General features: G+C 37.0%; 1 long non-coding RNA gene across 1 annotated transcript; it reads left to right on the top strand.

Annotated features, from left to right (window-relative positions):
* Positions 1-443: 443 nt before the first annotated feature.
* LOC119468151 lies at positions 444-6947 on the top strand. Its single transcript, XR_005196791.1, has 2 exons — positions 444-1858; positions 6412-6947. It is a non-coding gene; the product is annotated as an uncharacterized LOC119468151 (long non-coding RNA).
* The last annotated feature ends 19006 nt before the right edge of the window (positions 6948-25953 follow it).

Genomic DNA, 25953 nt, shown 5'->3' with positions numbered 1-25953 from the left:
AACTCATTTAATCCTCACGATAACCTATAGTGATTGCTATTGCTATTTCTATTTCACAGATTTGGAAACTGAAGCGATGAGTTAAATAATGTGGCCAATCATGCAACTAATAAGCAGTAGATCTGGGATTATCTCAAGGGTATATTAGTGCACCTAATGGCACACCTAAAATGACCAAATGGGTCATTAACAGTTCCAGAGTGAAAAGTCCTGGGAATTGGTATTAGAACTCATTGCAAAGCCTGTGAATTTTCTCCAAATAAATGCATATGTAATACTCAAATACATAAAAGAAAGTTCTGTGTGCTTCCTGACAATATGGAGATCAGATAATTTGTACAGAGACTCTTCAATGGATGAACAGTTTGAGTTCCAAAAAATCTTTTCCTTTTTATTCTATTTTTTTTTTTTTTTTGTAGAGATAGGTACTTGCTATGTTGCCCAGGCTGATCTTGAACTCCCGGCCTCAAGCAATCCTTCCACCTCAGCCCCATAAGTACTGGGATTATAGCTTTGAGCCACTGCACGCGGCCTTCCCTTTCATTCTTATATACAAAGCACCATTATGTAAATGAGTACTTGTGCTTTTGTGCTGATGCATGGTTACTCTGTGTCTATGAAAGATGGTACACTGAAAAAATTTTAAGCATTAAAATCTTGACTTACAAGACTTCAGAATCCAGAAGCATCGTGTATACAGAGGAGATGGAAAAAGTTTGAGCTGAAGGAAGGTTCTCAATCAAAAGAAAGGGAAAGCAGTGTTTACGTAAGTGAGAAGAATATTTCCATTTGCAAATGGAAATTTTGTTTAGGTGAGGAGCCACTAGTAGTACGATGAAATACAAACCCATTTAGTCAACCAGGCCACAGAACCATTTGAATTCTGTGTATCTAGCTAGGGGAGGTAGTCAGTGAAACCCATTAAACAGTGTTCAGAAGAAACCATGCAGCCCAGTGCAATGAAAACGTACTTTTCAAGACTCAACGATCTATCCAAACATCATTTTAGATGCTGTGGCAGAAGAATGCCGTTGTCCCCACTCGAGTAGACTGCATTATTACTGGGGAAAGAAAACAAAGGCATGAAAAATGAGAGCATGAGATGCTGACCACAGCCTGGGAGTTCAGGAAGAGCTTGAAAAAACAAACACCTTCCTGACCTGAGTTCTCTGAGAAAGTGGAGCTGGAGTTTGGTAACACTCAGCAATAGCTGGAAGATGGACTTTTGGGACTTTGCCTGGGTGCCTGTGGAGAAAATCAAGCCCTGGGCTGGATAGTTCCTTCTGAGCACTGTTTAATGAGTTTCACTGACTACCTCCCTAGCTAGATATATAGAACACAAGTGGTTCTGTGGCTTGGTTGATTAAATGCTTCATCAGGCAGACAGGCCCCTGGGAACTGTATGCAACATTTTATTGCCTTTCAAGACAGTTGTTTCTCATTGTATAGATGTGCCCGAGTGGATAAATAATCAAGAGTTCCAATGCCAAAGGCTAATTTGCCCTGGCTTTGGAAATGCCTCTTTTTTTTTTTTTTAGCCGTAAGCAGCATGAATTATACTGATAGTTTTGCATGTTTCTGGCTGACCACCAAGGCCCGCCTTCCAGAAGGATAGGAAAGTTGCTGGATGAAGTTTTCTCACAGAATTTACCACTGACTATAAAGTGAAATTGCTACAATGAATAATCATCTTTCCTTGTGCAATCTTAATTGATTTGGCAACATGTATAATTACCATGATGGCAGAGGAACCCTGTGATGTTGAATGAAGGATGAGTTTCCTTGGCTATCTGTAGAAAGCTTCAAAAAACCTCGTCATCTTAAAGGCCCAACCACCACTGAACTCATTTGAGCAGAGGTACATTTTACTTTGCTTGGATTTACCAGGGCTTTCAAAATCCAGTGCTTTCATGCCTTGGAAATAGGTATTTTTGGAAACTGAATGCTTGCAGGTTCAGGGGATTTGTAATCTTTCTTTCAAGTGCTATTCCTAAGGTTCAAATACGTAAGTCTATCAATGGATTGCAAACCACCGTAATGCAACGCTTATCCAATTTGCAAGGACGCTAGTTTTTTAAAAAACAACAACCAGCTCTCTCAAGGGAAAAAAAAAGTCTTCACAGTGAGAGCCTACACAGGGGTAAATTATAAAGATCTCCCACGAACATCAGAACTACATAAACTGAAGTGTAATTACCTCCTAAGTAGGAAAATATAGTCTTTGTTTTTCACCTTCTCACCGTAAGACTATGTTCTCCTAGAAGTTCATGAAGGTCATTGACAGAACCTAACGTCTACTTTATTGAAACTACCAAAGCTAAATTATACATGTTTTTAACAGCCTGCTGAATGCTATGCAAAGGCTTCTTTATAAATGCCAATCATCAGTGAAACCTCAAGTCAGTGTCAAATCTTTGCAAATAATAGTAATGAAGTTCTTCAGATGCCTATGACCAGAGACCGGTTTCATTATTTTCCCCTCTGACTTCTCATGACTGGAGGAAAGGTAGGAGAGAATGTGATGTTGCAAAAATAAGCCCTGAAACTGCTTTGCCTCTTCCAAAAACTGATGAGCTAGATTATTTCTGTAAGTACAGTCTTTCACAAAAGTACATTATACATGTAAAATCTATATTAACTTATTTAGGCTCACATGGTATCATTTAGTAAGTTACAGCTGTCAGGGGCTCTTGGTATGCATTTTCTTTTATCTGAATAAACAGGAAATGGTAATATTGCTCAAGGTAGTGTGAGAGAGCTGAATATTCTTTAACAGTCAGTAAAGGTCAAAACTGGAAAATAGGAATTTGCTTATATGATCCTTTCTGTGGCTAGCTCTCTTACTAGGATGCAATTCAATACTTTCTGGGAACATTTGTGTCCCAAAGAAGCATGAGTGTATGCATCCACTTTTGTACTCTCATTTGCTTCTCATGGCTTTTGTTTGGTAGCTGAGAGTGCTCCAGGATATTAGGGTTATTATTTAACATATTCAATCCCCAGGGCTAGACCTCTAGGCAGAGCCATGTGGGGACCTTTTTGATGTGCTTCAAATTATAGTGTTTAGGCAACTTCTACCTCTCTTACAATGAGTCTGATGTGATCTGAGATACTGCTGGGCTGACTGGCCTAGTGGGTCTCCTTTCTAAGAAGGTAGCTCGTGTAAAGTGGGGAATCAGGTTCATCCTCTGTATAGGAAATGAAAGTATGTTTCAAAGCTTCCACTGTGGGGGGAACAAAACACACTGGAGCCTGTCAGGGTTGAGGGGCAGGAGGGGGGAGAGCATTAGGAAGAATAACTAATGGACGCTTAGCTTAATTCCTAGGTGATGGGTTGATCTGTGCAGCAAACCACCATGGCACACATTCACCTATGTAACAAACCTGCACATCCTGCACATGTACCCCTGAACTTAAAATAAAAGTTGAAGAAAAAAAAAGAGAAAACGCAAACTATTAAGAAATATCTGCTCCTCACATTTTAGATAAATAGTGGAACTGGGTCAACAGGAACTGGTTTTGTTTGTGTTCCTCTGTAATGTAACAGTGCTTGGAAGAGTTAATGCAATCTTATTAAAATTTCTGTTTTAATACCAAGAAACAATTTATTCTCTGGAAGCACCTAGTTCGATATTTCTTAAAAGCCAAAAAGGCAGAATGTGAAAAGGCTTTTCAAAGAGTTTTCTGTCTTTATTAAGGCAACAACAGTGATAGTGACGATCATGATCATTGTCTCTCTCATTTGTATGGGATTTTATAGTTCACAAAACACTTTCATATACATTACCTCATTTTCTAATGTAACTAAAGCCTTGCATAATATGAAATTAGCTGTTGCTTATGTCACGGCATTTGCGGGCTATTAGAAACTGTGGGCCAGATGTTATGAACGGTATAAAAAGTGTGTCTTGGCAAAGCATAGAAAGGTCCAAACTTTTGTATAGACTGAATTGCAAGACGGTGAGAGGAAAATGTACCATAACGTGCTTTACTGGAATAAAGGGTCCAAGGCAGGGTCAGGGCGAAGAGAGGCATGAAAACCTACTTTGGCTTTAGTACCTTATTCCAGAGACAGAAGGAATCCATTGGAAGTGGGTGCTACATAGGAATCTACCTGAGGCAGATATTGATCCAGAGTCCAAGAGAAGCAGGAAGGAGTACAGTAGCACCTCTACTTATGAGCTTTCCACTTCTGAACTCTTATGAATTTATGAACAGGGCTGCTTATAAAATAAAGCACCTCCACTCTGTTGTTTCACCATCAGTTTCATTTATGGATTATTTCATTGATTCATAGATTCATTTATTAAGCATTGTTTTCACACATAATTATTGTTGCAGGCACTCTGCTTTGTGTTGGAGACATATAGTGAAAAAGACAGACAAGGTGCCTGCCCTCATACAGCCTGTCTGACATAGACAAACAAGGAAACAAATAGCAAAATAAATATAGATTGTGATGTATCATAAGGGAAAATACAGGGCAATGAAACAGAGAGAAACTTTGAACTTCTCTTTGAAACCATAGATCCCCAGAGTGGCTCTGTTAAAGAAGGCTTAAAAATTGTGTTATGGAAAATATAACACCCTTTTGACAAACTCTGGGCTTACTTCTTCAAAAGTATCATGGATAGCAAGATCAAATGCTCATGAAATGTGGTTAGGGCGGGGTGCAGTGGCTCATGCCTATAATCCCAGCACTTTGGGAGGCCACAGTAGGAGGATTGAGTGAAGCCAGGATGTTGAGATGAGCCTGGACTACAAAGCGAGGCCCTAGTCTACAAAAAATTAAAAACAAAATTAGCTGAGTATGGTGGTATCCATCTGCAGTCCTGGCTGCGCAGGAGGCTGAGGCCAGAAGATCATGTGAGCACAGGAATTTGAGGCTGCTTTGAGCTGTGATTGTGCCACTGTAGTCCGGCCTAGTAGACAGAGCAGACTGTATCTCAAAAAAACTGAATAAATAAAAAATAAATGGTCATGGTAAAACAATAAACATGGTAGTAAATGTATTTTTAGAGTACATTAAATACAATAGGTATCCCCTTACTGAAGAAGCTAGGTAGGGCAGTGTTAGAAAGTTGGTATGGCAGATAGCCCTTTTCTTTAAATAGCTTCTTTAATTTTTGAGGAAAAGAATTGCTGCTACAGATTATCTCATAAGGTTTTGTTGTATAATTCTTGACCAATTAAAAAATATATTGAACAAGACTGTACTAGGTTGAAATATATTCTGATCTTTATTCTCCTTATTTATTTTATTAAGTCTTGGCAAAATGCTCTGTAATTGCCAGATGTTCTCACAAGTCATATGAATGTTCAGTGCAATTTTTTAAGGTTCTATCTTCATACAAGTATTGTGTGCTAACCAACTGCACTACTGGAGCTCCTAAGGCTTTTTCTTTAATTCACTTATTATAAGGCTGAATCTAGAGCAAATCTCCCTCCTCTGCACCAACAAATTAGCCCACCTACATGGTTCCTAGGAGGGTACATCTATGATTATTGACACATTTCTTGCTTAATCAAACTGAGCTAAATTTTGAATGTGTAAAAACAGAGATACAAACAATTTGGAATGCAAATGGTGGAATGCAAATTAGGGAAGAGGTGGATACCCAAAGCTTGATATTGGCAGAAGCATCTACTCTCCATGAGTAGATGCTAGACAAGGAAAAACAACAGAGTCAGGAAATATGTAACTTATATGTTGCAAGTGTATTCTCTTGTGCTCACAGTGGACATTGCTAATCAAAAAGAGTATTCTTTTCTATTGAGCTTGGCTGGGGATGGGGTGCTTAGGACCTTTTTAGCACATTACAGACCGCTTCTGTCACTTTATCAGAGATGTCATATGGGATCAAATCTGTTTGCCATGGTAGTGTAAAGGGTATTGCTCACCTAAATATTTGCATTTTAACAGTTAATATGGTTTGGCTGTGTCCCTACCCAAATCTCATCTTGAATTGTAGTTCTCATAATTCCCATGTGTTGTAGGAGGGACCCAGCGGGAGTAATTGAATCATGGGGTCAGGTCTTTCCCATGCTGTTCTTGTGACAGAATAAGTCTCACAAGATCTGACAGCTTTCTAAAAGGGAGCTTCCCTATATAAGCTCTCTGGCCTGCTGCCATGCAAGATGTGACTTTGCTCTTTATTTGCCTTCAGCTATGATCATGAGGCCTCCCCAACCACATAGAACTGAATCAATTAAACCTCTTTTCTTTCTAAATTACCTAGTTTGGGGTATGTCTTTATTAGCAGTGTGAGAACAGACTAATACAACAGTCTTCCAATCTTAACTTGAAATAGTAATGTAGGAATTGGAGGCAACAATTTAGGAAGAATAAAGATGATTTTTTTCCTAAAAATACAGGGATCAGTGTTTGTTTCTCTTGCTCCCCAAATCTAGGTCACCACCTTGAACAGATCCTTCTTGCTGTGTCCCAAGGACACAGAAAATGGCTGGTGTGTTCCTCTCTGCGAAGAATTTGCTGGCATTTGAAAGAAATGGCTGGTAGAAGATTCACTGGACAGTGAAATTCTTTGTGCCTGGGACATATTCAGTCTGTTATTCTGCAGCACCAGGAAAGAAGGCCCAGTGTCATTTTGTTCTGGAGCTTCTTGACATTTTTTACTCTGTACTTTAATTTTGGCAACCTTGGACTGATGGGGTTTATAGATATTAATTATCAAATTGTTATGTATTCACTGATATCCTTTCAATTCAATAAGTGTTTTAAATCTCTTGTGGTGTCGTTAAGTATGTTACCAGGAAACTGAAATAATATTTTCCGTCTTCCTCATTTTTCTCCACAAAATAGAAACAAGATAACTAGACATAGCTGATAGTTATTTTCTCTCAGAAATTCAAATATATTATTTTTAAGTGCTTCTGTAAGTATTTGAACTGAATACAATTAAAAAAAATAAAAATCTAAAGACCAATACAATTTTATCACATGAGATTTTTATTTTTGACCTTTAAGTCAAGAATTAATATCTATATTAGCTGCAAATGGATTTAATCATCTATATCTGATTCCATGTTAATGACATTAAACACAACATAGAAATATTGCAATTATGGGTGTGATTTTTACCTAGGCATTTCCAGGAGCATTTGGGACAAGGCAGAACACAGAATGTTAAAGGTGCAGCTCAGGTGCTGAAGGTGAGCCTATAATTTACTAAATCAAAGTTCAGTGAAATCAACTCAAGATATTTATAGGTGTTTATTAGTGACCCTAATGTATCCACTTTACTTACCTGCAGGATAATTGGAGTATAGTAGTATAAGTAGAGGTTTCAGTAGAAGGAAGCAGCCTATTGTTAAAGACCAGTTGTTCACTTTGCTGATGGTTAAACACTGCTCTAATATAAAGGAGAAAAATATTTGCTGTGTTTTCCTTTTTTCTATTTAGGTTTAAATGAAACCTAAGTAGCTGCAGTATTGTGATAGAGGAGACACCTAAAGTCATCAGTTTTAGGTAAAAGGCTAGTGAGGCCACTCCCGAAATTTTGCCTTGGAGGGGCTACAAATTGCTGTTATTCTTCTGATTCCACGTGTGTGTACCATAAGTTTATTTTCTACAACTTTGAAGACTCTGAATTTTCCTTAATGCATGTGTTCAACTTCTTTCCAAGAAAATCATGCCATTAATTTAATTACTAAGATCTTTATTTGTATTTAACTTATTAAATATGTGTTAGAAATTGCTTAATAGAGTATTATTTATGGTTACATAAGAAAAACACTGCTAATAAATATAACTAGGAAAGAGAGAAGACTGCTGGGATTCATCAAATGCAGCATATAGTCAAGCTATTGTAAAAGTTGTCATTTATTATATGTGACTATATTTACATTTTCAATATTTGTGTTGTCCAGAAGGATTTTGTTGCAAAAGAATGGTAAAAGAGGCCCATAATCATTAATATAACCAGATAAGTTCCTTGCAGAAAGGCAGAAAAATGCTCCAGAAACATCATATGCTGAATTTTCTAGGAATTGTGGATAGCTGTGGATAGCTGGGTTTCAGCCAATTTTTGACAGCATATAAATAATTTGATATATACCAACGAAACTTTGGAAAAGTTCAGATGAGCTTCTCCTTGGAGACATGACTGCACAAAGCTGGGCTGCTGATTATAGTTCATTCAATGCAAAAAGATCCCCTCTTCCCAACTTTACACCCCAGTACTTATTATATGGGCTCCCAGAATGGGGCTAAAAATGAGGCCGCTTTTTATACTGTAACTTGGCTGTTACGTCTGTTGGAGAGAAAAAAGAAAACGGTTGATGTGAGTTTGTAACAGAGTTCAAGCACTTTTCAGGTTCACCATTGTTTTTATTTTCTAATAGAATTTTGTTTGAATCTTGCCACACTTCTATTGCTATCTCTCACTTCTGTTAGCCCCGGCGTGCTTTCTGCATACACTCTACTCAAAAGATGCTGGAGCAAATCTGAAACGTGCTTATACAGTTAACACGCTGCCACATCTGTGTCTACACATGCAATATGAAGTAAACATGTCTCCCAATTATATTCAGACTCTAACAAAATGGCAAATCACTCAGAATAACCACTTAATAACTTTGTTCTGCTCATATGTGTGAATTTAAGTGCAAATAAAGTTGATACCTGAGAAACGTTTTGCGGGAGGAACATTTTGTGGGAGATAATCCTCAAGAAGGATTACTGAAGTGTTTCCCAAAGTTTATACATCAAACCCACAGATGCTGAAGCCTGAGTGGGATGGAGTAGATAAAGGCTATAGCGATTGGATCAGCTAGGGAAACGGTATATGCATTTTCACGTGGTGAAAAAGCTGTGACAAGTCCTGCACTTAATGAATCTACTTCATTTTGCTGATGTAACCATTCTTTAAAATATTTGATGAAAGAACCTTTTTTTTTTTTTGCCTTACATAAAAACTACAAACGTGGCTGGGCATGGTGACTCACGCCTGTAACCCCAGCAGTTTGGGAGGCTGAGGCAGGAGAATCTCTTGAGTACAGGAGTTCCAGACCAGCCTGGATAACAGAGTGAGATCCCATCTCTATTAAAAATAATAATAGTTTAAAAAATTAACTAAAAAATATTCTGAAGAATTAGTATTTTGCCAAACATCCTTTCAGAAATGCTAATCTGAACAAACCCCTCATTTTGCAGATGATAAAACTGAGTTCCTGGAGACGAAACTGCATGCATAAGATCCCACAGCTAATTAGTAGCTTATTGGGCTTAGAAATCTGGGGGTCATGATGTTCTCAGTTTTGGTACAAGATTCTCTACTTGTTCTACTTGTCTATAGCAGATAATGTGGCAACGCTTACTTTTTAAAAGGCTTTCAAAAAATGGAGGTGTAATTTACGTAAATTTCACCCTTCTTAGTGTACAGTTTTATTAGTTTTGAAACCACCATCACAATCAAGTTATTTTTTTTTCTTAAAAAGTTAAATGTTTTAAGGAATGTGTGCTAGAGTACATAAAGATGACTCTAATAGAAACATATTTGAGTTCAAAATCTGTTTAAATGGAAAACCCTAGGCAATCTTGACTAATGCAGCTTATTATATAGCATTCAAATATGACCATAGGCAGAAGAAGTATACTGGGAAAAGAAAATTACAAGCCAAACAGCCAAAGGTTAAGCTGTACCGTGAGAGGAACATATAGCCTAAGAAACTGCCAGGCGTGGCAATTTCTAACTGAGTGCCTGTCCATACACATCTAAAGAGAGGAAAAGGAGCAGGCAAGAAATAACCTTGAGACTTCAATCCTGGGGAAGAAGCTCCCAAAGAACTCTGAGTTCAGGGAACGGCCATTTCTTACTTGAGATATGTTTGTTTTAACTCACTCCATGATTTTGCCTTTAGATTTCCCTTTCTGCACTCTCCATTTGTTCTTTCCAAGTTCCATTCCTAACCGGAATCAGAGGTGCCCTCTCCCTTTTTCCCTTCTGCATGTCTGTGATACATGTTATTCAGTGGCAAGCTAAAATCATCATGTTTTAGTTAACTACCAGTCATCAGAAGCCCTTTGGGATCACTCAGTTTTGAGAATGGAACTTCTAATTTCAGTTTCATATCATAAGTACATTTATGCTACTTGATTATAGTGTCCAAGTGAATTTTATCTTTAAAATACCATGCCGTTTTGTTTCTGAGGCAAAATCGTCTCTGATCAAAACCAGAAAAATCTCACTTTATTTCTTTTGTTCAGATTTTCTTTGCTCTTCTTGACCATTTCCAGTGGAGTAATTGGGTGAGAGAGCACCTCATGTGGGACTGTTCCTTTTCTTTCACCCCTGAGGGCTAACACATCCTGTTAGCCCTGACTTGGGCCTGGCCTGTTTGTTTCACAAAACAACCATCTTTTACCATGCTGGGTAGAAACAAGAGATGGATATGTCTCAGGAAGAGTGAGCATGCCTGCTGTGTAGGTAGGTCTTGCCCAAGTTTAACATGAAAAGGACCTGGTAAGAAAGAAAACACAAAGCCTTCGAAAAGGACAACAATCGCCATGTGGAGGCAAAATGAAAGTGGGTTGTGTATACAGACTCTCCATAGGGATTACGCTGAAGAGACAGGAGGCTGCTGGGCCTCTTCCGGCAGGTCAGATGGCTGAGCACAGAAAGTGCAGCTCTAGTGTGAACTGGCAGCTCATGTGCTGCTGAGCACTGACTCCTGTCCCCTCCCTCCCTGGCTCCAGCTGTGGGCCACATGGAAACCAAAGGCTAAGTGATGTCTGAGAGTGCAATCACCAACTCTCTGTCTGCAGGAAAACATGGTTCTAGAACGGCAAGTATAACAGAGCTGTTTAAATCAGTAGGATAACAGATTGTCCAAGAAGGCACTCCACTATAAGGAGCCCTTCCTACATGTCAGATGCTGTTAGGTGGTTTACCTCCTTTAATATTTGTAACAAGCCTGTGGATAAAGACCAGAGGAAAATCTCCATTTTGTGATATTGAAAACCGATGTTCAACGAGGTTAAGAAAGTTTTTAAAGTTACAAATTGATTAAGTAGGAAAGACAGGACTTGAACCCTAGTCTGGTGGACTCTAAACATGTGCTCCCAACCTTTTCATGGTATTGTAGGCCAATGTGACAAGGAAAAACAATCTTTGCTCAGTATTTTTTTTCGTATATCATATGACCTCAAAAGGAAGCAGATCTTTTGCCTACTTAAGAAACAGAACAACTTGTTTTTATCTTTAAGATGGTCAATACTTTAGTTGTACTATTTAACACAAAACAGTTTTCATTGTTTTCACAGACAACTCTGATGGTGTATTTTACTCATTGGATAGTAAAGACTAATCAACACACAGGTGAGAGTAAACTTGAAAAGTTTCTGTGAAAAATTCATTCCTCGCCCCTTTCCTGATGGCCTGGGAGGCCTGCTCTGAATCACCATGTTATTTTCTTCGATTATTAATACATTCCCTTATACGGACATAACTCTAATAAAAAGTTATGGAGAAAGTATCTAATGTTGCATTAAATATACTATGTCAGATGAGGAATTATCTGTTTGTCCAATGCCATGGAGGAAACCACCAGAGAACTGGGCACTTTTTCAGTTTAGTCAACCAAGCTTTCTGGGTTCTTAATCTCACAGGCGTTATGGCCCACTGACATATTTGTTTTGCATATTTCATGTGGGAAGCAGAATTCTAATTTTTCTGCTGTTGCTCTTTTGTAAAGGAGATATTAGCACATCCCTGAGTAATAAGTAACATAAAACTCAAGCCAACCACAGGAATGTCAGGTCTCTTGCTGCCTCACATGCTTGCCAGGCAGCTGAAAGAATGTCTAAAAAAGATATTTTGCAAGGTAGTAAAAGACAGAATCCCTTCAGATATATATTTTTGGTAGGAATTTACATATGCTATTGTTTATCATATCCTATCAGCTATGGTGAAATAGACATGACAGTCACATTTGGAATGAACATAAAGCTTTATGTATGTGCCATACATATGGAAATAAAATGAGTTTCCAGGAAGTCCTAAGTGTTTTGACTCATTTTTATTTTTTTTCTCTCTCAATATAATGAGAGAACACCCATGCCACATGGAAAATAAAATCACAGTTACAAGCATTCAAACAGACTTTCTGATACGCAAAGTTCGTAATATCCGTGTTTGTGGCAAGACCTGGAGCCCATAATGACATGCAGGCCTTGAAGCATATGGAGGGCCCAGCTAAACACCCACATTTGTTAGTGGCTACCAGGATAGTTTTTGGTACTATTGCAATTTAAAAAACAGGAAAAGTTAGAGCAATCTACTTATTTCCAATAGATTTTATATGAATAAAATGAGATCATTTATATAGAAGTGTTTTGAAAACTATGATATTTTATAAAAAAAAGGGTTTATTTAGCATAGATGAATCTTGGAAAGATAGCTTTAAGTGAAAAAGAAAAAAGAGAAATTTAAATAGTATCATACCATTTCTATAAAGCTCAAAAGCAAGGAAAACTTGTTTAGGCTACCTATAGATGTGATAAAATTATATTAAAATTGGAAAGGAATGACATACACAAAACTCAGTGTAGCTCTTACTTCTGGGGAAGACCAAAAGATGAGAGAGAGAGAAAACACACAAAGCCATGTTCTAGTTTTGGGGCAGGTGGTGTGTTCATGAGTATTTATTATATTATTATGGTCTAAAAGTTAAGTTACCTATATTTTACAGTTATGAAAATTATATTAAAATAAAATGAGAGCATTTATTCCAGATGGTCCTATCTAATAAGAAGAAAACTCACATCCCAGTTTTGTCTCTGAATTACTAATGATATTTTTAGCTTCAACTGTTTTTCAGATTGTTTTCTTTTCACTTTCCCTTCTTTTTCTCTTTTTCACTTTCTCTTGCATCCACAGACTTGTACTGAATACACAGATGCTCCCAAAGCAGGGTAGCATTGATGCATAAACTAGCAGGGTAGTAGTGGAGTCTTTGGAACCAGACTCTGCCACTTGATATATAGGCCTTGAGCAAGGCCACACAATAGCTTATTGCTTTAGTTTCCTAATTCTTACAATGAAGACAAAAATCAAACATTTCACAGAGCTGTCATGGCTATTCAATGAGTTAATGTTTGTCAAGTTCTACATACTCTGTTGCTAAATTAGATAAACACTGTGCTGGCAGTGGAGGTGTCTGAAGCTCACTCTCAAAGTTCTTCAGAAACTAAAATTGGCCACTAAATACCATAACATTGCTTCAACAAACAAATGTTATTTTGTAAACACATTTTGAGAAAGAGTGAATGACTTGGGCTTGTTACTATCGTTGGATTAGACTCATGAAAATGGAAGTATACTGGTCTTCCATTTAGCCCCTACAACAATCCTGTGTATTCACTCTTCCCCAGAGATACAACTTGAAGACCACACAGTTGGAAATGGTGGCCCCATGAGATAACACTGTCAGGCTGCTCCTTAATTACCTTAATGAACTGTTGACAAAATATTAGACCAATGAAAGTTCATACACAGAGACAAAGAGGAGCTGACACAGGCAGTGATTTTCTTGTTATTCCAAGAACTGTTACAAACTGTGACCCCTAGGACTAGACTGTAGACTCTGTAGACCCAAGAAAAACTCAGGAATACATCTAGGGTTTCAGTCAAATTAATTCCAACCAGGGGATGAGAATTATGTTTGCAGGAATTAATTATTCACACATTTTTCAGAGTCTCTGGGGGTAAATATGCATTCTCTGTCCAATTTGGTGGTAAAAATACTTCTGTGTGTGTATGGTTTTTTTTTTTTGAGAAAACCATGCAAATATTTACTGAACCATTAACTCTCAGGATTTAATGAAAAATTAGGATTTTTTTGGATTAATTTGAGATATTACAATTTAGTATGAGAGACGGTTTATGTTATTTTATTTTATTAAAGATATCTAAGTTATGATAAAGTTGTTAAAGCCATCTAGCAAAAAATTATGACAACTGCAGTAACCAGAACTTACAAGAACAAATATGCAAACATGTGGTTTGGGGTAAGAACCAGATGAAAAGGTTATTGTGAATACAAGAGAAAGAAAATTAGGAAAGGGATGAAAAGAGAACAAGAAAGAAAATGGAAGGCAAATACATAGATAAATACGCTGATCTTAGCCAAAAGACTGAGAAGCAATATAGATGATAGATAGATAGATATAAAGATATTAAAGAGTTGATTCCATTCCAATACCTCTTTAGAAAGGAAGGCTGCTGAAGCAGAGGAGGGTGAGAAAGGAGTGTCTTTTCTTTGACTTAAAGACAGCTCTAGTCTTTCATTTTCTAGGCTTTTCCAGTGCTTTTCAGTTTAGGAAAAACTTAGGAAAACAAAGGAGGCTAGAATGTGACATTTCTTCCCAAACCTGAAGGGGATTTATCTGTTTTGTTTCTGTTTTGTATCACTGTTTGAAAAGAAGGGCACTAGGCTAATGTCCTCTGAACGTCACACATGCATAGTTACATAGGGTCTTGCTTCTGAAGACCATGTACATCATCCAACACTATAAAAGCAATGTTGTCTTCAAGCAGGCCAGTAGGGTAGTTGTGGCGTTTCATCACTCACCTGAATAAAGAAGTAGATCTTTCTTGTTTAAGCAGCCTGAAATTGAGGGGATGAAAATTCTAAAAATGTTTGACTGAGGTTTCTTTCACTTCTGCCAAGCATATTTGGAGTCTTACTATTGCTTCCTTATCGAGATACAGAGAATAACCCTCACAGAGGCTGAGCATTTGCAGTGTACTCAGCGGCTGGCCTTCTGTCTCCATTTATCACTGTGTGTTATTGCTGTACCCCAAAGATATTGCTGACAGGCTTTGATTGCAACAGAAGGCATCTTTGTGGAGTCATGCATATGGGGCAGTTATACAGCACATTTCACACATTGCACTCCGTGAGAATGAATATGTGAGGTGCCAACTGCTGATGTTAAAATATGGCTACAGTATGAAAAGAAACTTGCTCAGAATGTAAGAGATGTAATAGGTCAACCTGTATAGGATAACACTAATAACAAAAAAGAAAGGCAGAAAATCAGTTTAAAAAGGAAGAAGGGAAAATAAAATCTCTGAGTATTTGAAATATCCTTTTCATTTAGGAAAGAAACTATTTGCAACCAACAAAGAAAAGAGTGTTCTGCAGCTCCTTATTTGGCTTCATATTTGGGTAGAGTCATCACTGAAGTGTCTGTTTTTCTACAGCCTAGTTTTGAATGTAATGTAAAAAAAGAAGCAAATGTTTCATTTGAAACATTTTACAATTGAACATTTATATGTATTTAATCATGCAGTTACCCTACAAAGTCAAGCCAAGACTAAAAAAAGTTTTATATTACAAGAGGAAACGATGATTTTCAAAAGTCAGGGGAAGAAATAAACAGCTAGTCTCCATTGTGTGCACTACAAATAGAATCTAGCATAATGACACAGGTTTTTTTCCTCCTTCTAACAGGAGTTAAAGCTAAACGTTCGCTAAGAGGACAGTTGGGTGTCACAATGCCCATTTGACCACGCAGAGGTTCAAACTCTCAATTTCCTCGAATGATTATGTTTGCCTTGGCTTAAATGATTTAATTATTTTTAGACATTTTTGAGACAGCTGCAACATTCCATTATTGCGTTATGGACACAGAACACAGCACCATTTTTATTTTAGAATGATAAAATTTATTTTAAACATGGGGATAGCTATGGCAAATAGTTTAGCAAAACACAAAGTAGCCATCATCCCCTTAGTGGATTTTAATAATTTGCTATATCTGCTTCAGTTTTGCTTTTGTTTTAGAAAGAAAGTATTTGAAACAGAAGTACTGCCTACACATTTATCCCCTGGAGACTTCTGAGATCCCAGACCATTACGCCTTCCTTCTCAGAGAAAATCACTGTCCTGAATTTGGTGTTTATTATCGCTGCATATATTTTAAATATTTATTGTATAATTACATATTCATAAGTGCTCTAGAGTATAATTTTGCTTATTTTAAAGGTCTATATAAACATATGTAAATGATATTACAACTATTATCCTGCAACTTGTATTCTTTCTACTCAAAATTATGACTTTGGTATTTAGTCATGATGATGCATGCAGCTCTTATTCATTTCTTTTAACATTTGTGGAATATCTTTTGTTTGTATAGGTGCATTTATCCTCTTTTCTGTTAATAGACATTTAGATTATTTTCTCTTTTTTTGGCAAGGAAAAACAGTCATTTTGTATGCGTATTCTCATGTACAGGTGAAAACGTTTCTCTGAGGCGTATACCTATCTTCAGACCCACCAGATATTGCCACCTTGTTCTGTATCGTGGGTATACTCCCAGTGCTGTACAATCTTGCAAAACTAGGTCTTCTCAGACTCTAATCTGAATTTTTTTTGAGTTTTTTAAAAAAAGTTTTATTATGTAAAATTTTAAGCATAGTGAAGTATAATGTAATGAACCTTGGTGTACCACCTGTTCTACAATTTCAGTAACTACCAACTTACAGTCAGTCTTGATTTAGGTACACAGCCAGTCTCTATACACCTACGCCATTATCACTTTTTGATATTTTAAAGCAAATCATTAACAGCACTTTATTGCCTCTGAAGCTAATTCATTTGATGTCTCTAAAATATGAGAATTATTACAAAAAAATTATAAAGTCATTATCATACCTGAAAAATTTTAACAATAATATTTTAACATCATTAAATATCCAGTTAGTGTTCAAATTTTCCCAATTGTATTATATACCTTTATAGTTTGTTTATCTGTGGAAGGATCCAAATTTTGATATGTCCTGTCTCTTTTAATCTCTATGCCCCTCTTTTTCTATTTATTTATTACTTTTACAATTCAGTATTTGAAGAAACAGGTATATTTGACTTATAAAGTTTCTCATAATCTGAATTTTGCTGATTATTTCCATCTTAATCCACTAGTGCTGCTACTACAAAATACCTGAAACTACATAATTTATAAACAATAGACTTGTATCGCTCACAGTTCTGAAGGCTCAGAAGTCCAAGACCAAGGTGCAGGAAGATTCCGTGTCTGCAAAGAGCTGTTCTTTGCTTCCAAAATGGCGCCATGAACACTATGTCTTCTGGAGGGAAAAGGGAGCCGAACAAGTTCCCTCCAGGGTTTTTTGTAAAAGTATTAGTCTTATTCTGTAATGACAGAGCCTTCATGACTTAATCACGTCACAAAATGTCCTACTTCTTAATACTGTTGCATTGGGATTAAGTTTCAGCATGAATTTTGGAGGGACATGCATTAAAGCCACAGTACTATCTTAGGGTTTTATTTAATAATTTCTAGTAATATTTCATACATGGCAGTATGTATTATATTAACTATGTTTTCTTATTTTTATATTTTTAATGCTCTAGCTAGTGGCCTCTCTGAATGGGAAGAGACTGCCCCTCCCAGGACTAGCAAGACATAGTAAAGGACTAGCCCAGAAGCATGCCTTTCACATGTAGACTAATCAATCAGGGCTTGTACTCTGAAGCCCCTCTTATCATCACGCTCTTAACCAGGAGGCAGTATTCCTCTACCCTAAGTACCAAGAACCAAGTCAGACAACCAAAGACCACCACTATGGTCCAGCATCTGCCAACATTCTTCAAACAACTCAACCTCAGCTGGTCTGCTTTGCCTTCCTCTTGAAAAACATAATAAAGGCCCTGGACTGTGCTATCCCCACACCCCTTCTGCTTCCTGACCAAACCTGGTGTTTCTCCAAGTGGCCCTGAATGCTGTGGTACACCCTCTCCTCTTGTGCGATGTAAATATAAAAGTCTCTCAATGGCATTAGCTTCCCTATGTTGTCACTCAGTCACCTCTACAAATTAAAATCCCATGGGTACACGACACACGTACTTCTATTAGAAAGCATGTAATGTCTTTTCTTTCTTTTGGTGACGTAAGCAATCATTGCTTCCAATTATTTATTTCTGTAAGGGTTGTAAAATGGCTATATTCTAATTCTGTCATTTTTCTTCATTTATTAGCTAGAAATAATTTATAAAGGGAAATTTTCATTACTTATTTGGTTCCTTTGGGTTATAGTTTTTCTTGGAAAGTCAGAAAGAATACTTGATTTTTTATCTTTATTTTAAGCCCCTAAAATGAGTTGGCTTTCTGGCGTCCTTTCAAAGTGATGAACAAGGTTTGTTGTGGTGGTGATTATTGTGTAGGTGCATTGTGATCTCAAGAGTCTACACATATACACCTCAGTACTTTAATACATTTCTTTGTTGTTATTCTCATTGATGCTTAGATTATTTTTGGTCAGTGGGAGCCTCTTTAAGTTGGCTCCTAAGTCCTCTTGTCATGACCCTAGCAGTTTGGAGAGTTTCCTTGCTCTTGAAGATGACTAAATATTTCTGACAATCCTGTAAACTATGATTCCAGATCTGGAATCAGCTCTTTCTCCAAGGAGCCTTTGTTCCTTTTAGTAGGAAATGGTATCTAGAGAGTACATTTAGTTACATTGTGGAACTAGGGATCCATACATATAGGTTTATGTTTGGTCTCTTTATTCTTGTCTCAATACCTTACCACCTTAACTTCCATAGCTTAAAGTCCAAGAATTTTTATAGTAAGTCTTTTTACCTTTTCTTCTTAAAAATTCTCTTGAATAAATTTGACCCTTTTGGAATTACATATAAATTTAGAATTAGCTTATTAAATTTCATGGAAAAAAATTCAAAAATGTTTAAGCATTTCACTGATTTATAAGTGTATGGTAGGATAAATGATATCTTTGTATTATTGCATCTTATTAATGAGTATGGCATGTTGTTCCTTATACTTGGATACTTTTTATATCTTTTAGAAACATTTTATAATTGATAGGAAGTTTTGGCTCATACTTTTTATGTTTAACTTAGAGTATTTGTGTCTGTTGTGGATCTTTTTTTCTATTTTATACATATATTATGTATACTTTTCTATATTCATATTATAGAACACATGTTATATAAATATTATATATACTATATAATATATAAATGTAATATATACTTATATTTTATATTTTATATATATATTATATAGTACATATATTTTCTGGGAATATAAATTACTAATAAAGTATATTATACTTTATAAAAATAAATGAGCTTCTGAGAAAAGAAAAATCTGGCAATCGTCCTGAGAGTATATAAATACAAAGAATTAGAGTAAAAACTGGTCAAATCAATATTTTTCAAAGTAACAAAGCAGAAAATAAATTCCTTGATATCTGACTGTCCAGTCTGTGGGAAACAGTAGTGGTGAGTCAACTATGTCACACTGATGATGAATAAATGAAACTGGATAGTATAAGAAACATGATTTACCTTTAGTTTTCCTACCTAGAGCAGGATTCGGAAAAATATTTCTCTACTAGAAGAAAAAGAGAGCAGCATACAGTGACAAATGCTAGAGAGGCCATTGAGAATGGTAGGTCTGTGGACAACTGGAAGGCAGGGAGTCACAACTGCCACTCAGCGACAACCGCTATCATGCAGCAAGAATGTGCAGCCACTATAGCCTGGTCCTCTGAATTTTCAAAGCAAACCAGAAATTCAGCTTTTGTGAATTCTCTTGAGTTGTAAGTTTTGGTGACAAATTCAAATATTTTGAGAACATCCTTTGATTGTATAAAACACATATATAGGCTGTTCATGGTTTGAAGGCCGCTTTTCTGTGATCCCTGGATTAGAGATCAGGGTTTAGAAATCAATAACTCCAAATGTGGACTTTTGACATGCTGAACTGAAGAAGCTTCGTGAGTGCTTTCCTCCACCCACCGTCTCTCCTGAAACCTTTATCGGTCTAAGATCCAGGCCCACCAAAAGGAACAATTGTTTTTTCCTCTCCCTGTAAAGCCAAGAATGCAACGATGCCTGAACAGACCCTTTCACAAGGTAATGGACAAACTAATTTCTGTTTCCTGAGCCATTCTTTCTCCCTAGTAATCCGCTTAACAGAATTTCTCTTCTTCCCTCAGGTAACCTGTTTTGCCAGGGGAGTATCTAAGCTTCTGAACTGCGTGGGATGATGGGCATCCCTCTGTGATTCTCCCCATGTGCACATTATATAAATGCGTGTGCTTTTTCTCCAGCTAATCTGCTTTTTGTGAACTGATTTTTCAGCAACTCCTCAGAGGGCAAAGGGAAAGTCTCTCTTGGCCACCACAGGGTTTTCTAAATAAGATGATAATTTTTAAATTTTAGTATTTGGATGGTTGGAGTACTTTAGTCAATAGAGACAAAAGAAGTAAAGCCTCACTTTACTTTCCCTTTGCGTTTTTTTTTTCTTTTTTCAATCTACGAATTCCTCTTTTCCACCACACTAGCAATTCTGAGACACTCCAGTAGGGGGCACCCATCACTCCATTTGAGGATCTCTGCCACCACTAAAGATGGAAATGTGCTGCTTTCCTTAAAAGTTGTGTTGAGATAAGAAAAAGGTAGACTAGATAATAATATAAGCACAGACTCTGGGGTCTGGAAAAAGTCTTCGAAAGAATTAATTCCACCCCAGGCTATGTAGGTGAGGAAGCTAAGTCCCACAGACGTTGAGTGGTTTGTTCCAGGGCACATTTTAAATTAGCGGTATCGGCTGCTTTGTAGGTTTCTAATAATTTTCAGGTTTTGTGCGGCAGTGTACAGTTAGCCGAGCTAGTCACGAGATTGCATGAACATCCCAGGGAGATGCTAGTTGTTTTTTTTTTTTTCCACTATGCATAATTAGGGTTTAATTAAATTTAATTATTTATAATTATCCAAGTAGAGATTGAATATGCATATTGTCTTTACTGTGCTTGAGGAAAAATATGAAAGGTCTGTGAAGGCAGTAATTGAATAAGAACGCAGAGCCTTGTATGAGTAGTAGTTACACTATAGTTTCCTGCTAGTTTCTAACGCTACTGGTGGAGGTTTTCATAAAGCACCATTCCCTCCTCATTATAACTCTAGGTAGAATTTTCCTTTTTTTAATACTATAGGCTTATTATAAAAATTGTTTACACATATGTGGTTGTGTGTGTGTACAAAACAGATATTGAAGCTTTTAAACAATCAATATGAAAAATAGTAGAAAGTAAGTTTCTTTATTACCAAAAATAATTAAATGTCATCTAATTTACTGGTAATTCCAGGTAAATAATAATAGTACACATTATAATATCTTGAGTATTAGTCCATTTTCATACTGCTATACAGAACAGCCGAGACTGGGTAATCTATAAAGAAAAGAAGTTTAATTGACTCACAGTTTAGCATGACTGGAGAGACCTCAGGAAACTTAGTATCATAGCAGAAGAAAATGAGGAAGCAAGGCAGATTCTTCACAATGCCGCAGGAAAGAGAAGTGCCAAGCAAAGCAGGAAGAGCTCCTTGTAAAACCATCAGATCTCCTGAGAACTCACTCACTATTATGAGGACAGCATGGTGGAAACTGCCCCCGTGATTCAATTCCCTCCATCTGGTCTCTCCCTTGACACGTGGGGATTACAGGGATTTTGGGAGTTACAATTCAAGATGAGATGTGAACGGGGACGCAAAGCCTAGCCATATCACCTGCTATGTGTCAAGTGATGCTAAACACTGCAAATTATGTTACTTGCTCTTTTTAACACGCCTAACAGGTAGCTAGTATTCTTATTGTAGTTTTGGTGATAAATTCAAATTTATAGATGGGGAACTGAGGCTCAAGTGATTAAGTGACCTTGGGTTTGACCCGAGGCCTCTGACTTCAGAGTCTTTAACATTAATATCTATACTGTGCTCCCTACCTAGGTAGATGTTTCAGATGACATTAGCGTCATCTAAAATTCTTACGAATATCACTCATCATAGTCTTTTAGAGGATTAAAGGGAGTTTATAAAACTGATTGTTCTTCATTCCACATTTCCCTTGGAAGTTCTGAGGCTTGATTTCCTCAATGCAACATCTAACTAGTGACATTGCTCAAACTTTTGGCTTGTGTTTCTTTCTTAGCACATACTTCATAAAACGTAGTTTGAAGTGAGACCCCTTACAAAGAAAGTGAAAAGATCCAAGAAAGCAATGCTGTCAAAATGAATAAATATTGTAAGAGGCTTTTTGTGAGCATTAGTGAGGGAATTATGTGACACTATGCCATACATTTAGATCCCAGTTACACACATGATATGCAACAGTTGCCTATAAACTGTGAACATGCTGTAGATATTTTTAAATCCCAAGTTTAATGCTTAATGAGAAGGAGCTGTTGTCTGATGTCAAACAGAGTAATATTGCATTTTTGAGAAATCATATCTTTGACTTTCTCTATGAAAGTAAAATTTATCTGTGAGTAATTAGGTATTGGGATGAAAATTGTTTCCTGTTTTCTCAGATAATACTTAGAACTTTAAGTAAAGGCAATTAGTTGTGGTTTACTCTCACAAGCAATAGAGCAGATTGCTAGACTGGGATTGAGCTGGGAAACTCTGACATATAGACTTCTTTAAACCTTCGCAGGTCTCTAGTATTTGTCCCCTTCCATCTTGAAGAGTATTCACCAACTTAAGTGGCTTGCATATAAAAAAGATAGTGTCATAAGTTTTTTGCTCCCAGGTTTTTCAGTTTGTATTTGTTCTAAAATAAATTTATTTGCATGCTCTAGGCAGTGGTATGTACTTTCTACTTTGCTACACACTCACCATTCCATATTATATTAATTCTAGCTGTTTTACTCACTTATGCTTCTCTTGGTTATTAAGGTATTTGATTTGCAACCCTCTTATGGTCTAACATGTATAAAGAAATGCAATATTAGATTTTGGCTGGGCGCGGTGGCTCAAGCCTGTAATCCCAGCACTTTGGGAGGCCGAGGCGGGTGGATCACGAGGTCAAGAGATCGAGACCATCCTGGTCAACATGGTGAAACCCCGTCTCTACTAAAAATACAAAAAATTAGCTGGGCATGGTGGCGCGTGCCTGTAATCCCAGCTACTCAGGAGGCTGAGGCAGGAGAATTGCCTGAACCCAGGAGGCGGAGGTTGCAGTGAGCCGAGATCGCGCCATTGCACTCTAGCCTGGGTAACATGAGTGAAACTCCGTCTCAAAAAAAAAAAAAAGTAGCCCTTGAATTGTCATTGTAATCACCTGATGAATTTGTCCTGCCAGACAAAACCCGTTCACTGAGACTGTGGTATTGCAATAAAGAAAGAGTTTAATGGACATGAAGCCAACCACGTGAAAGATAGAGTTATTACTCAAATCAGTCTCCTCAAAGGCCCAGAAGTTGAAAACTTATTCAGAAGTTTTTCAAGAATAGTTTGGTGGGCAGGTGGCTAGGGAGTGGGGAATGCTGATTGGTTGGGGATGAAATAATAGGGGTGTGGAAAATGATTCTCGTGCACTGAGTCAACCTCTGGTTGGGGGCCACAGGACTAGTTGATCATCAGAAATGCAAAAGTCTGAAAAAAGTCTCAAAAGGCCAATCTTAGTTCTACAATAGTGACATTATCTACAGGAGTAATTGAGAAAGTTACAAATCTTGTGACCTCCAGAGAAATGGCTGGTTATTGTTAAATCCTATCTTAGCAGCATTCAAGCTCCTTTCTAATTCTCACCTCTGGCCTTTCACTAGTTTTACAAAGATGGTTTAATTTTGGGAAGAGCTATTATCATCCTTGCTTTAAGGTTAAACTACAAGTGAAATTCCTCCTAAAGAGGAATGACCAAGAACAGCTTGGAGGTTAGAAGCAAGATAGAGTCAACTATGTTAGAGTTCTCTTACTGTCATAATTTTGCAAAGGCAGTTTCAATATTAAAAGAGGAACAGGTATTTCCTAGGTTTACAGGGGAGGGGAGGAGGTTATGCTGGGTATAGGGAGCATATAACTGAAGAAGAAAACTCAAAGGAGAGAAGGGGACCAACATTGTGGAGGCAGGTAGGGGCTAAATTATGGAGACCATGAAATGACAATTGAAAGGTGACTAAGTATTCTCTTTGTGTACTGTGAATAATATAACCCTAATTTATATTTCAAATATGTGCATGATCAGATATGGGCATAGCAGAATTATGGCTTGGGGGTAAGAAATGGGTTGCTTACAGTCTGATCATAGTTTCCTGAAGATCAGAACTGGAAAGGGGCATGAGAAGGAAATGATAACTTTCCTTGTTATCTTTTGGTGATGAAAATGTTCTATCTAGACTAGAATATTGGTTACATAAGTCAAAACTCATCAGATTGTAAATTTAGGATCTGTTACTATATGCAATAATACCTCAGTGAAAAAATTAGAAAGCAGAAAACATTGTTATGTAATCATGGTAATAATAATGGTGCTTTAAAGTTATAAGTGCAAATCTCTCAGGGCGATGACAATTTGACTTTTTGTAGTATTAGGTTATGTTTGCAATTCTTCTTTGTCAGATGTTTTCTCCTCTCTTCAATTCAAGCAATTATTACCAGAAAAAAATATTCCAATGAGAAAGTAATCTATTTTCAGTTACAATTTTTTATAGATGATATTTGGCAGAAATATTATTAATTTCTGTATTCCAGTCTTCTGTCCAGTGGATGCTACTTAAACAACATCAATTTCCAATAATTGAAAAGTAAATGTTAAACATTCTGAGAACTCTTAAGAAGAGTAAGGCAGATATCACCATATGATCGGTGTGAACACATTCTTACTTTGTTGTGCCAAGCAGTTCATTTGACTGACTCTGTCATGGGCTCACTGGTTGAGAACTCAGTTTCTGTAGTTGTATAGATCTGAATTGGCAAATTAAGTGTAAAATTTAGTAATTGTGTGATATTGAACATGTTATAGAACCTCCTGAATTAGTTTCCTATTGCTGCTGTAAAATGACAACAAACTTAGTGACTTAAAACAACACAGATTTATCATCTCTCAGTTCTGGAGACTAAAAGTCTTAAAATAAGTAAGCAGGGCTGTGTCTTCTCTGGAGAAACTAGGGGAGAATTCATTTCCTTGCCTTTTCTGGTGTCTAAAGACTACATGCGTTCCTTGGTTTGTGGCCTCTTTTGCCATCTTCAGAGCCAGCAGTGGTTAGTTAAGTCTTTATCATGCTGCATTACTGTCATTCTCCTCTCTCACAGTCAAATCTTCCCTGTTTTCCTCTTATATGGACACGTCTGATTACATTAGGCCCACTCAGAAAATCCAGTTTAGTCCCCCCATCTCAAGGTCTTCAACTAATCACATCTGCAAAATGTGCATATTCACAGGTTCTGAGGATTTGAACACTGACATCTCTATGTGTCATTATTCAGCCTATCACAAGCCTCATCAGCAGAACAGGAATAATAATACCTACCTCATGGGGTTACTACTGTAAGGATTAAATGGACAGTGTCACTGTTGGCACATGTAATGCATTCTGAGTAAAGTGAGTTTCTTTTTGATTTTTAATTGTGGCAAAATCTACACAAAATTTACCTTCTTAACCTTTATCAAGTGTACAATTTTGTAGTGTTAAGTACATTCACATTGTTGTGCATATAATCTGCAGAACTCTTTCTTTTTGTAAAACTCTAAACCCATTCAACAGCTTCCCATTCCTTCTCTTCCCCCAGCCCTGGCAACCACCATTTTACTCTATGTCTATAAATTTGACTGCTAAGTATCTCAGGAAAGTGGAATCATACAGTATTTGTCTTTTTGTGACTGGCTTATTTCATTTAGCCTAATGACCCTAAGGTCCATACATGTTGTAGCATGCATCAGAATTTTCTTCCCTTTTAAGGCTAAATTACATTTTATTGTTTGTATATATCACAGTTTGCTTGTCCATTAATCCATCAGTGGGCACTAGCTGCTTCTACCTTTTGGCTACCATGATAGTGCTATAATGAACACGAATGTACAAATAGCTCTTAGAGCCCATGCTTTTAATTCTTTTGGGTGTATGCCCAAAAGTGAAATTGTTGGAGCATGTGGTAATT

Source organism: Cebus imitator, unplaced genomic scaffold (genome assembly GCF_001604975.1).
Source record: "Cebus imitator isolate Cc_AM_T3 unplaced genomic scaffold, Cebus_imitator-1.0 Scaffold16, whole genome shotgun sequence".
NCBI classification, from domain to species: domain Eukaryota; kingdom Metazoa; phylum Chordata; class Mammalia; order Primates; family Cebidae; genus Cebus; species Cebus imitator.
Note: the sequence above shows the minus strand (reverse complement) of the source record. Positions and strands in the feature narration are given on the sequence as shown.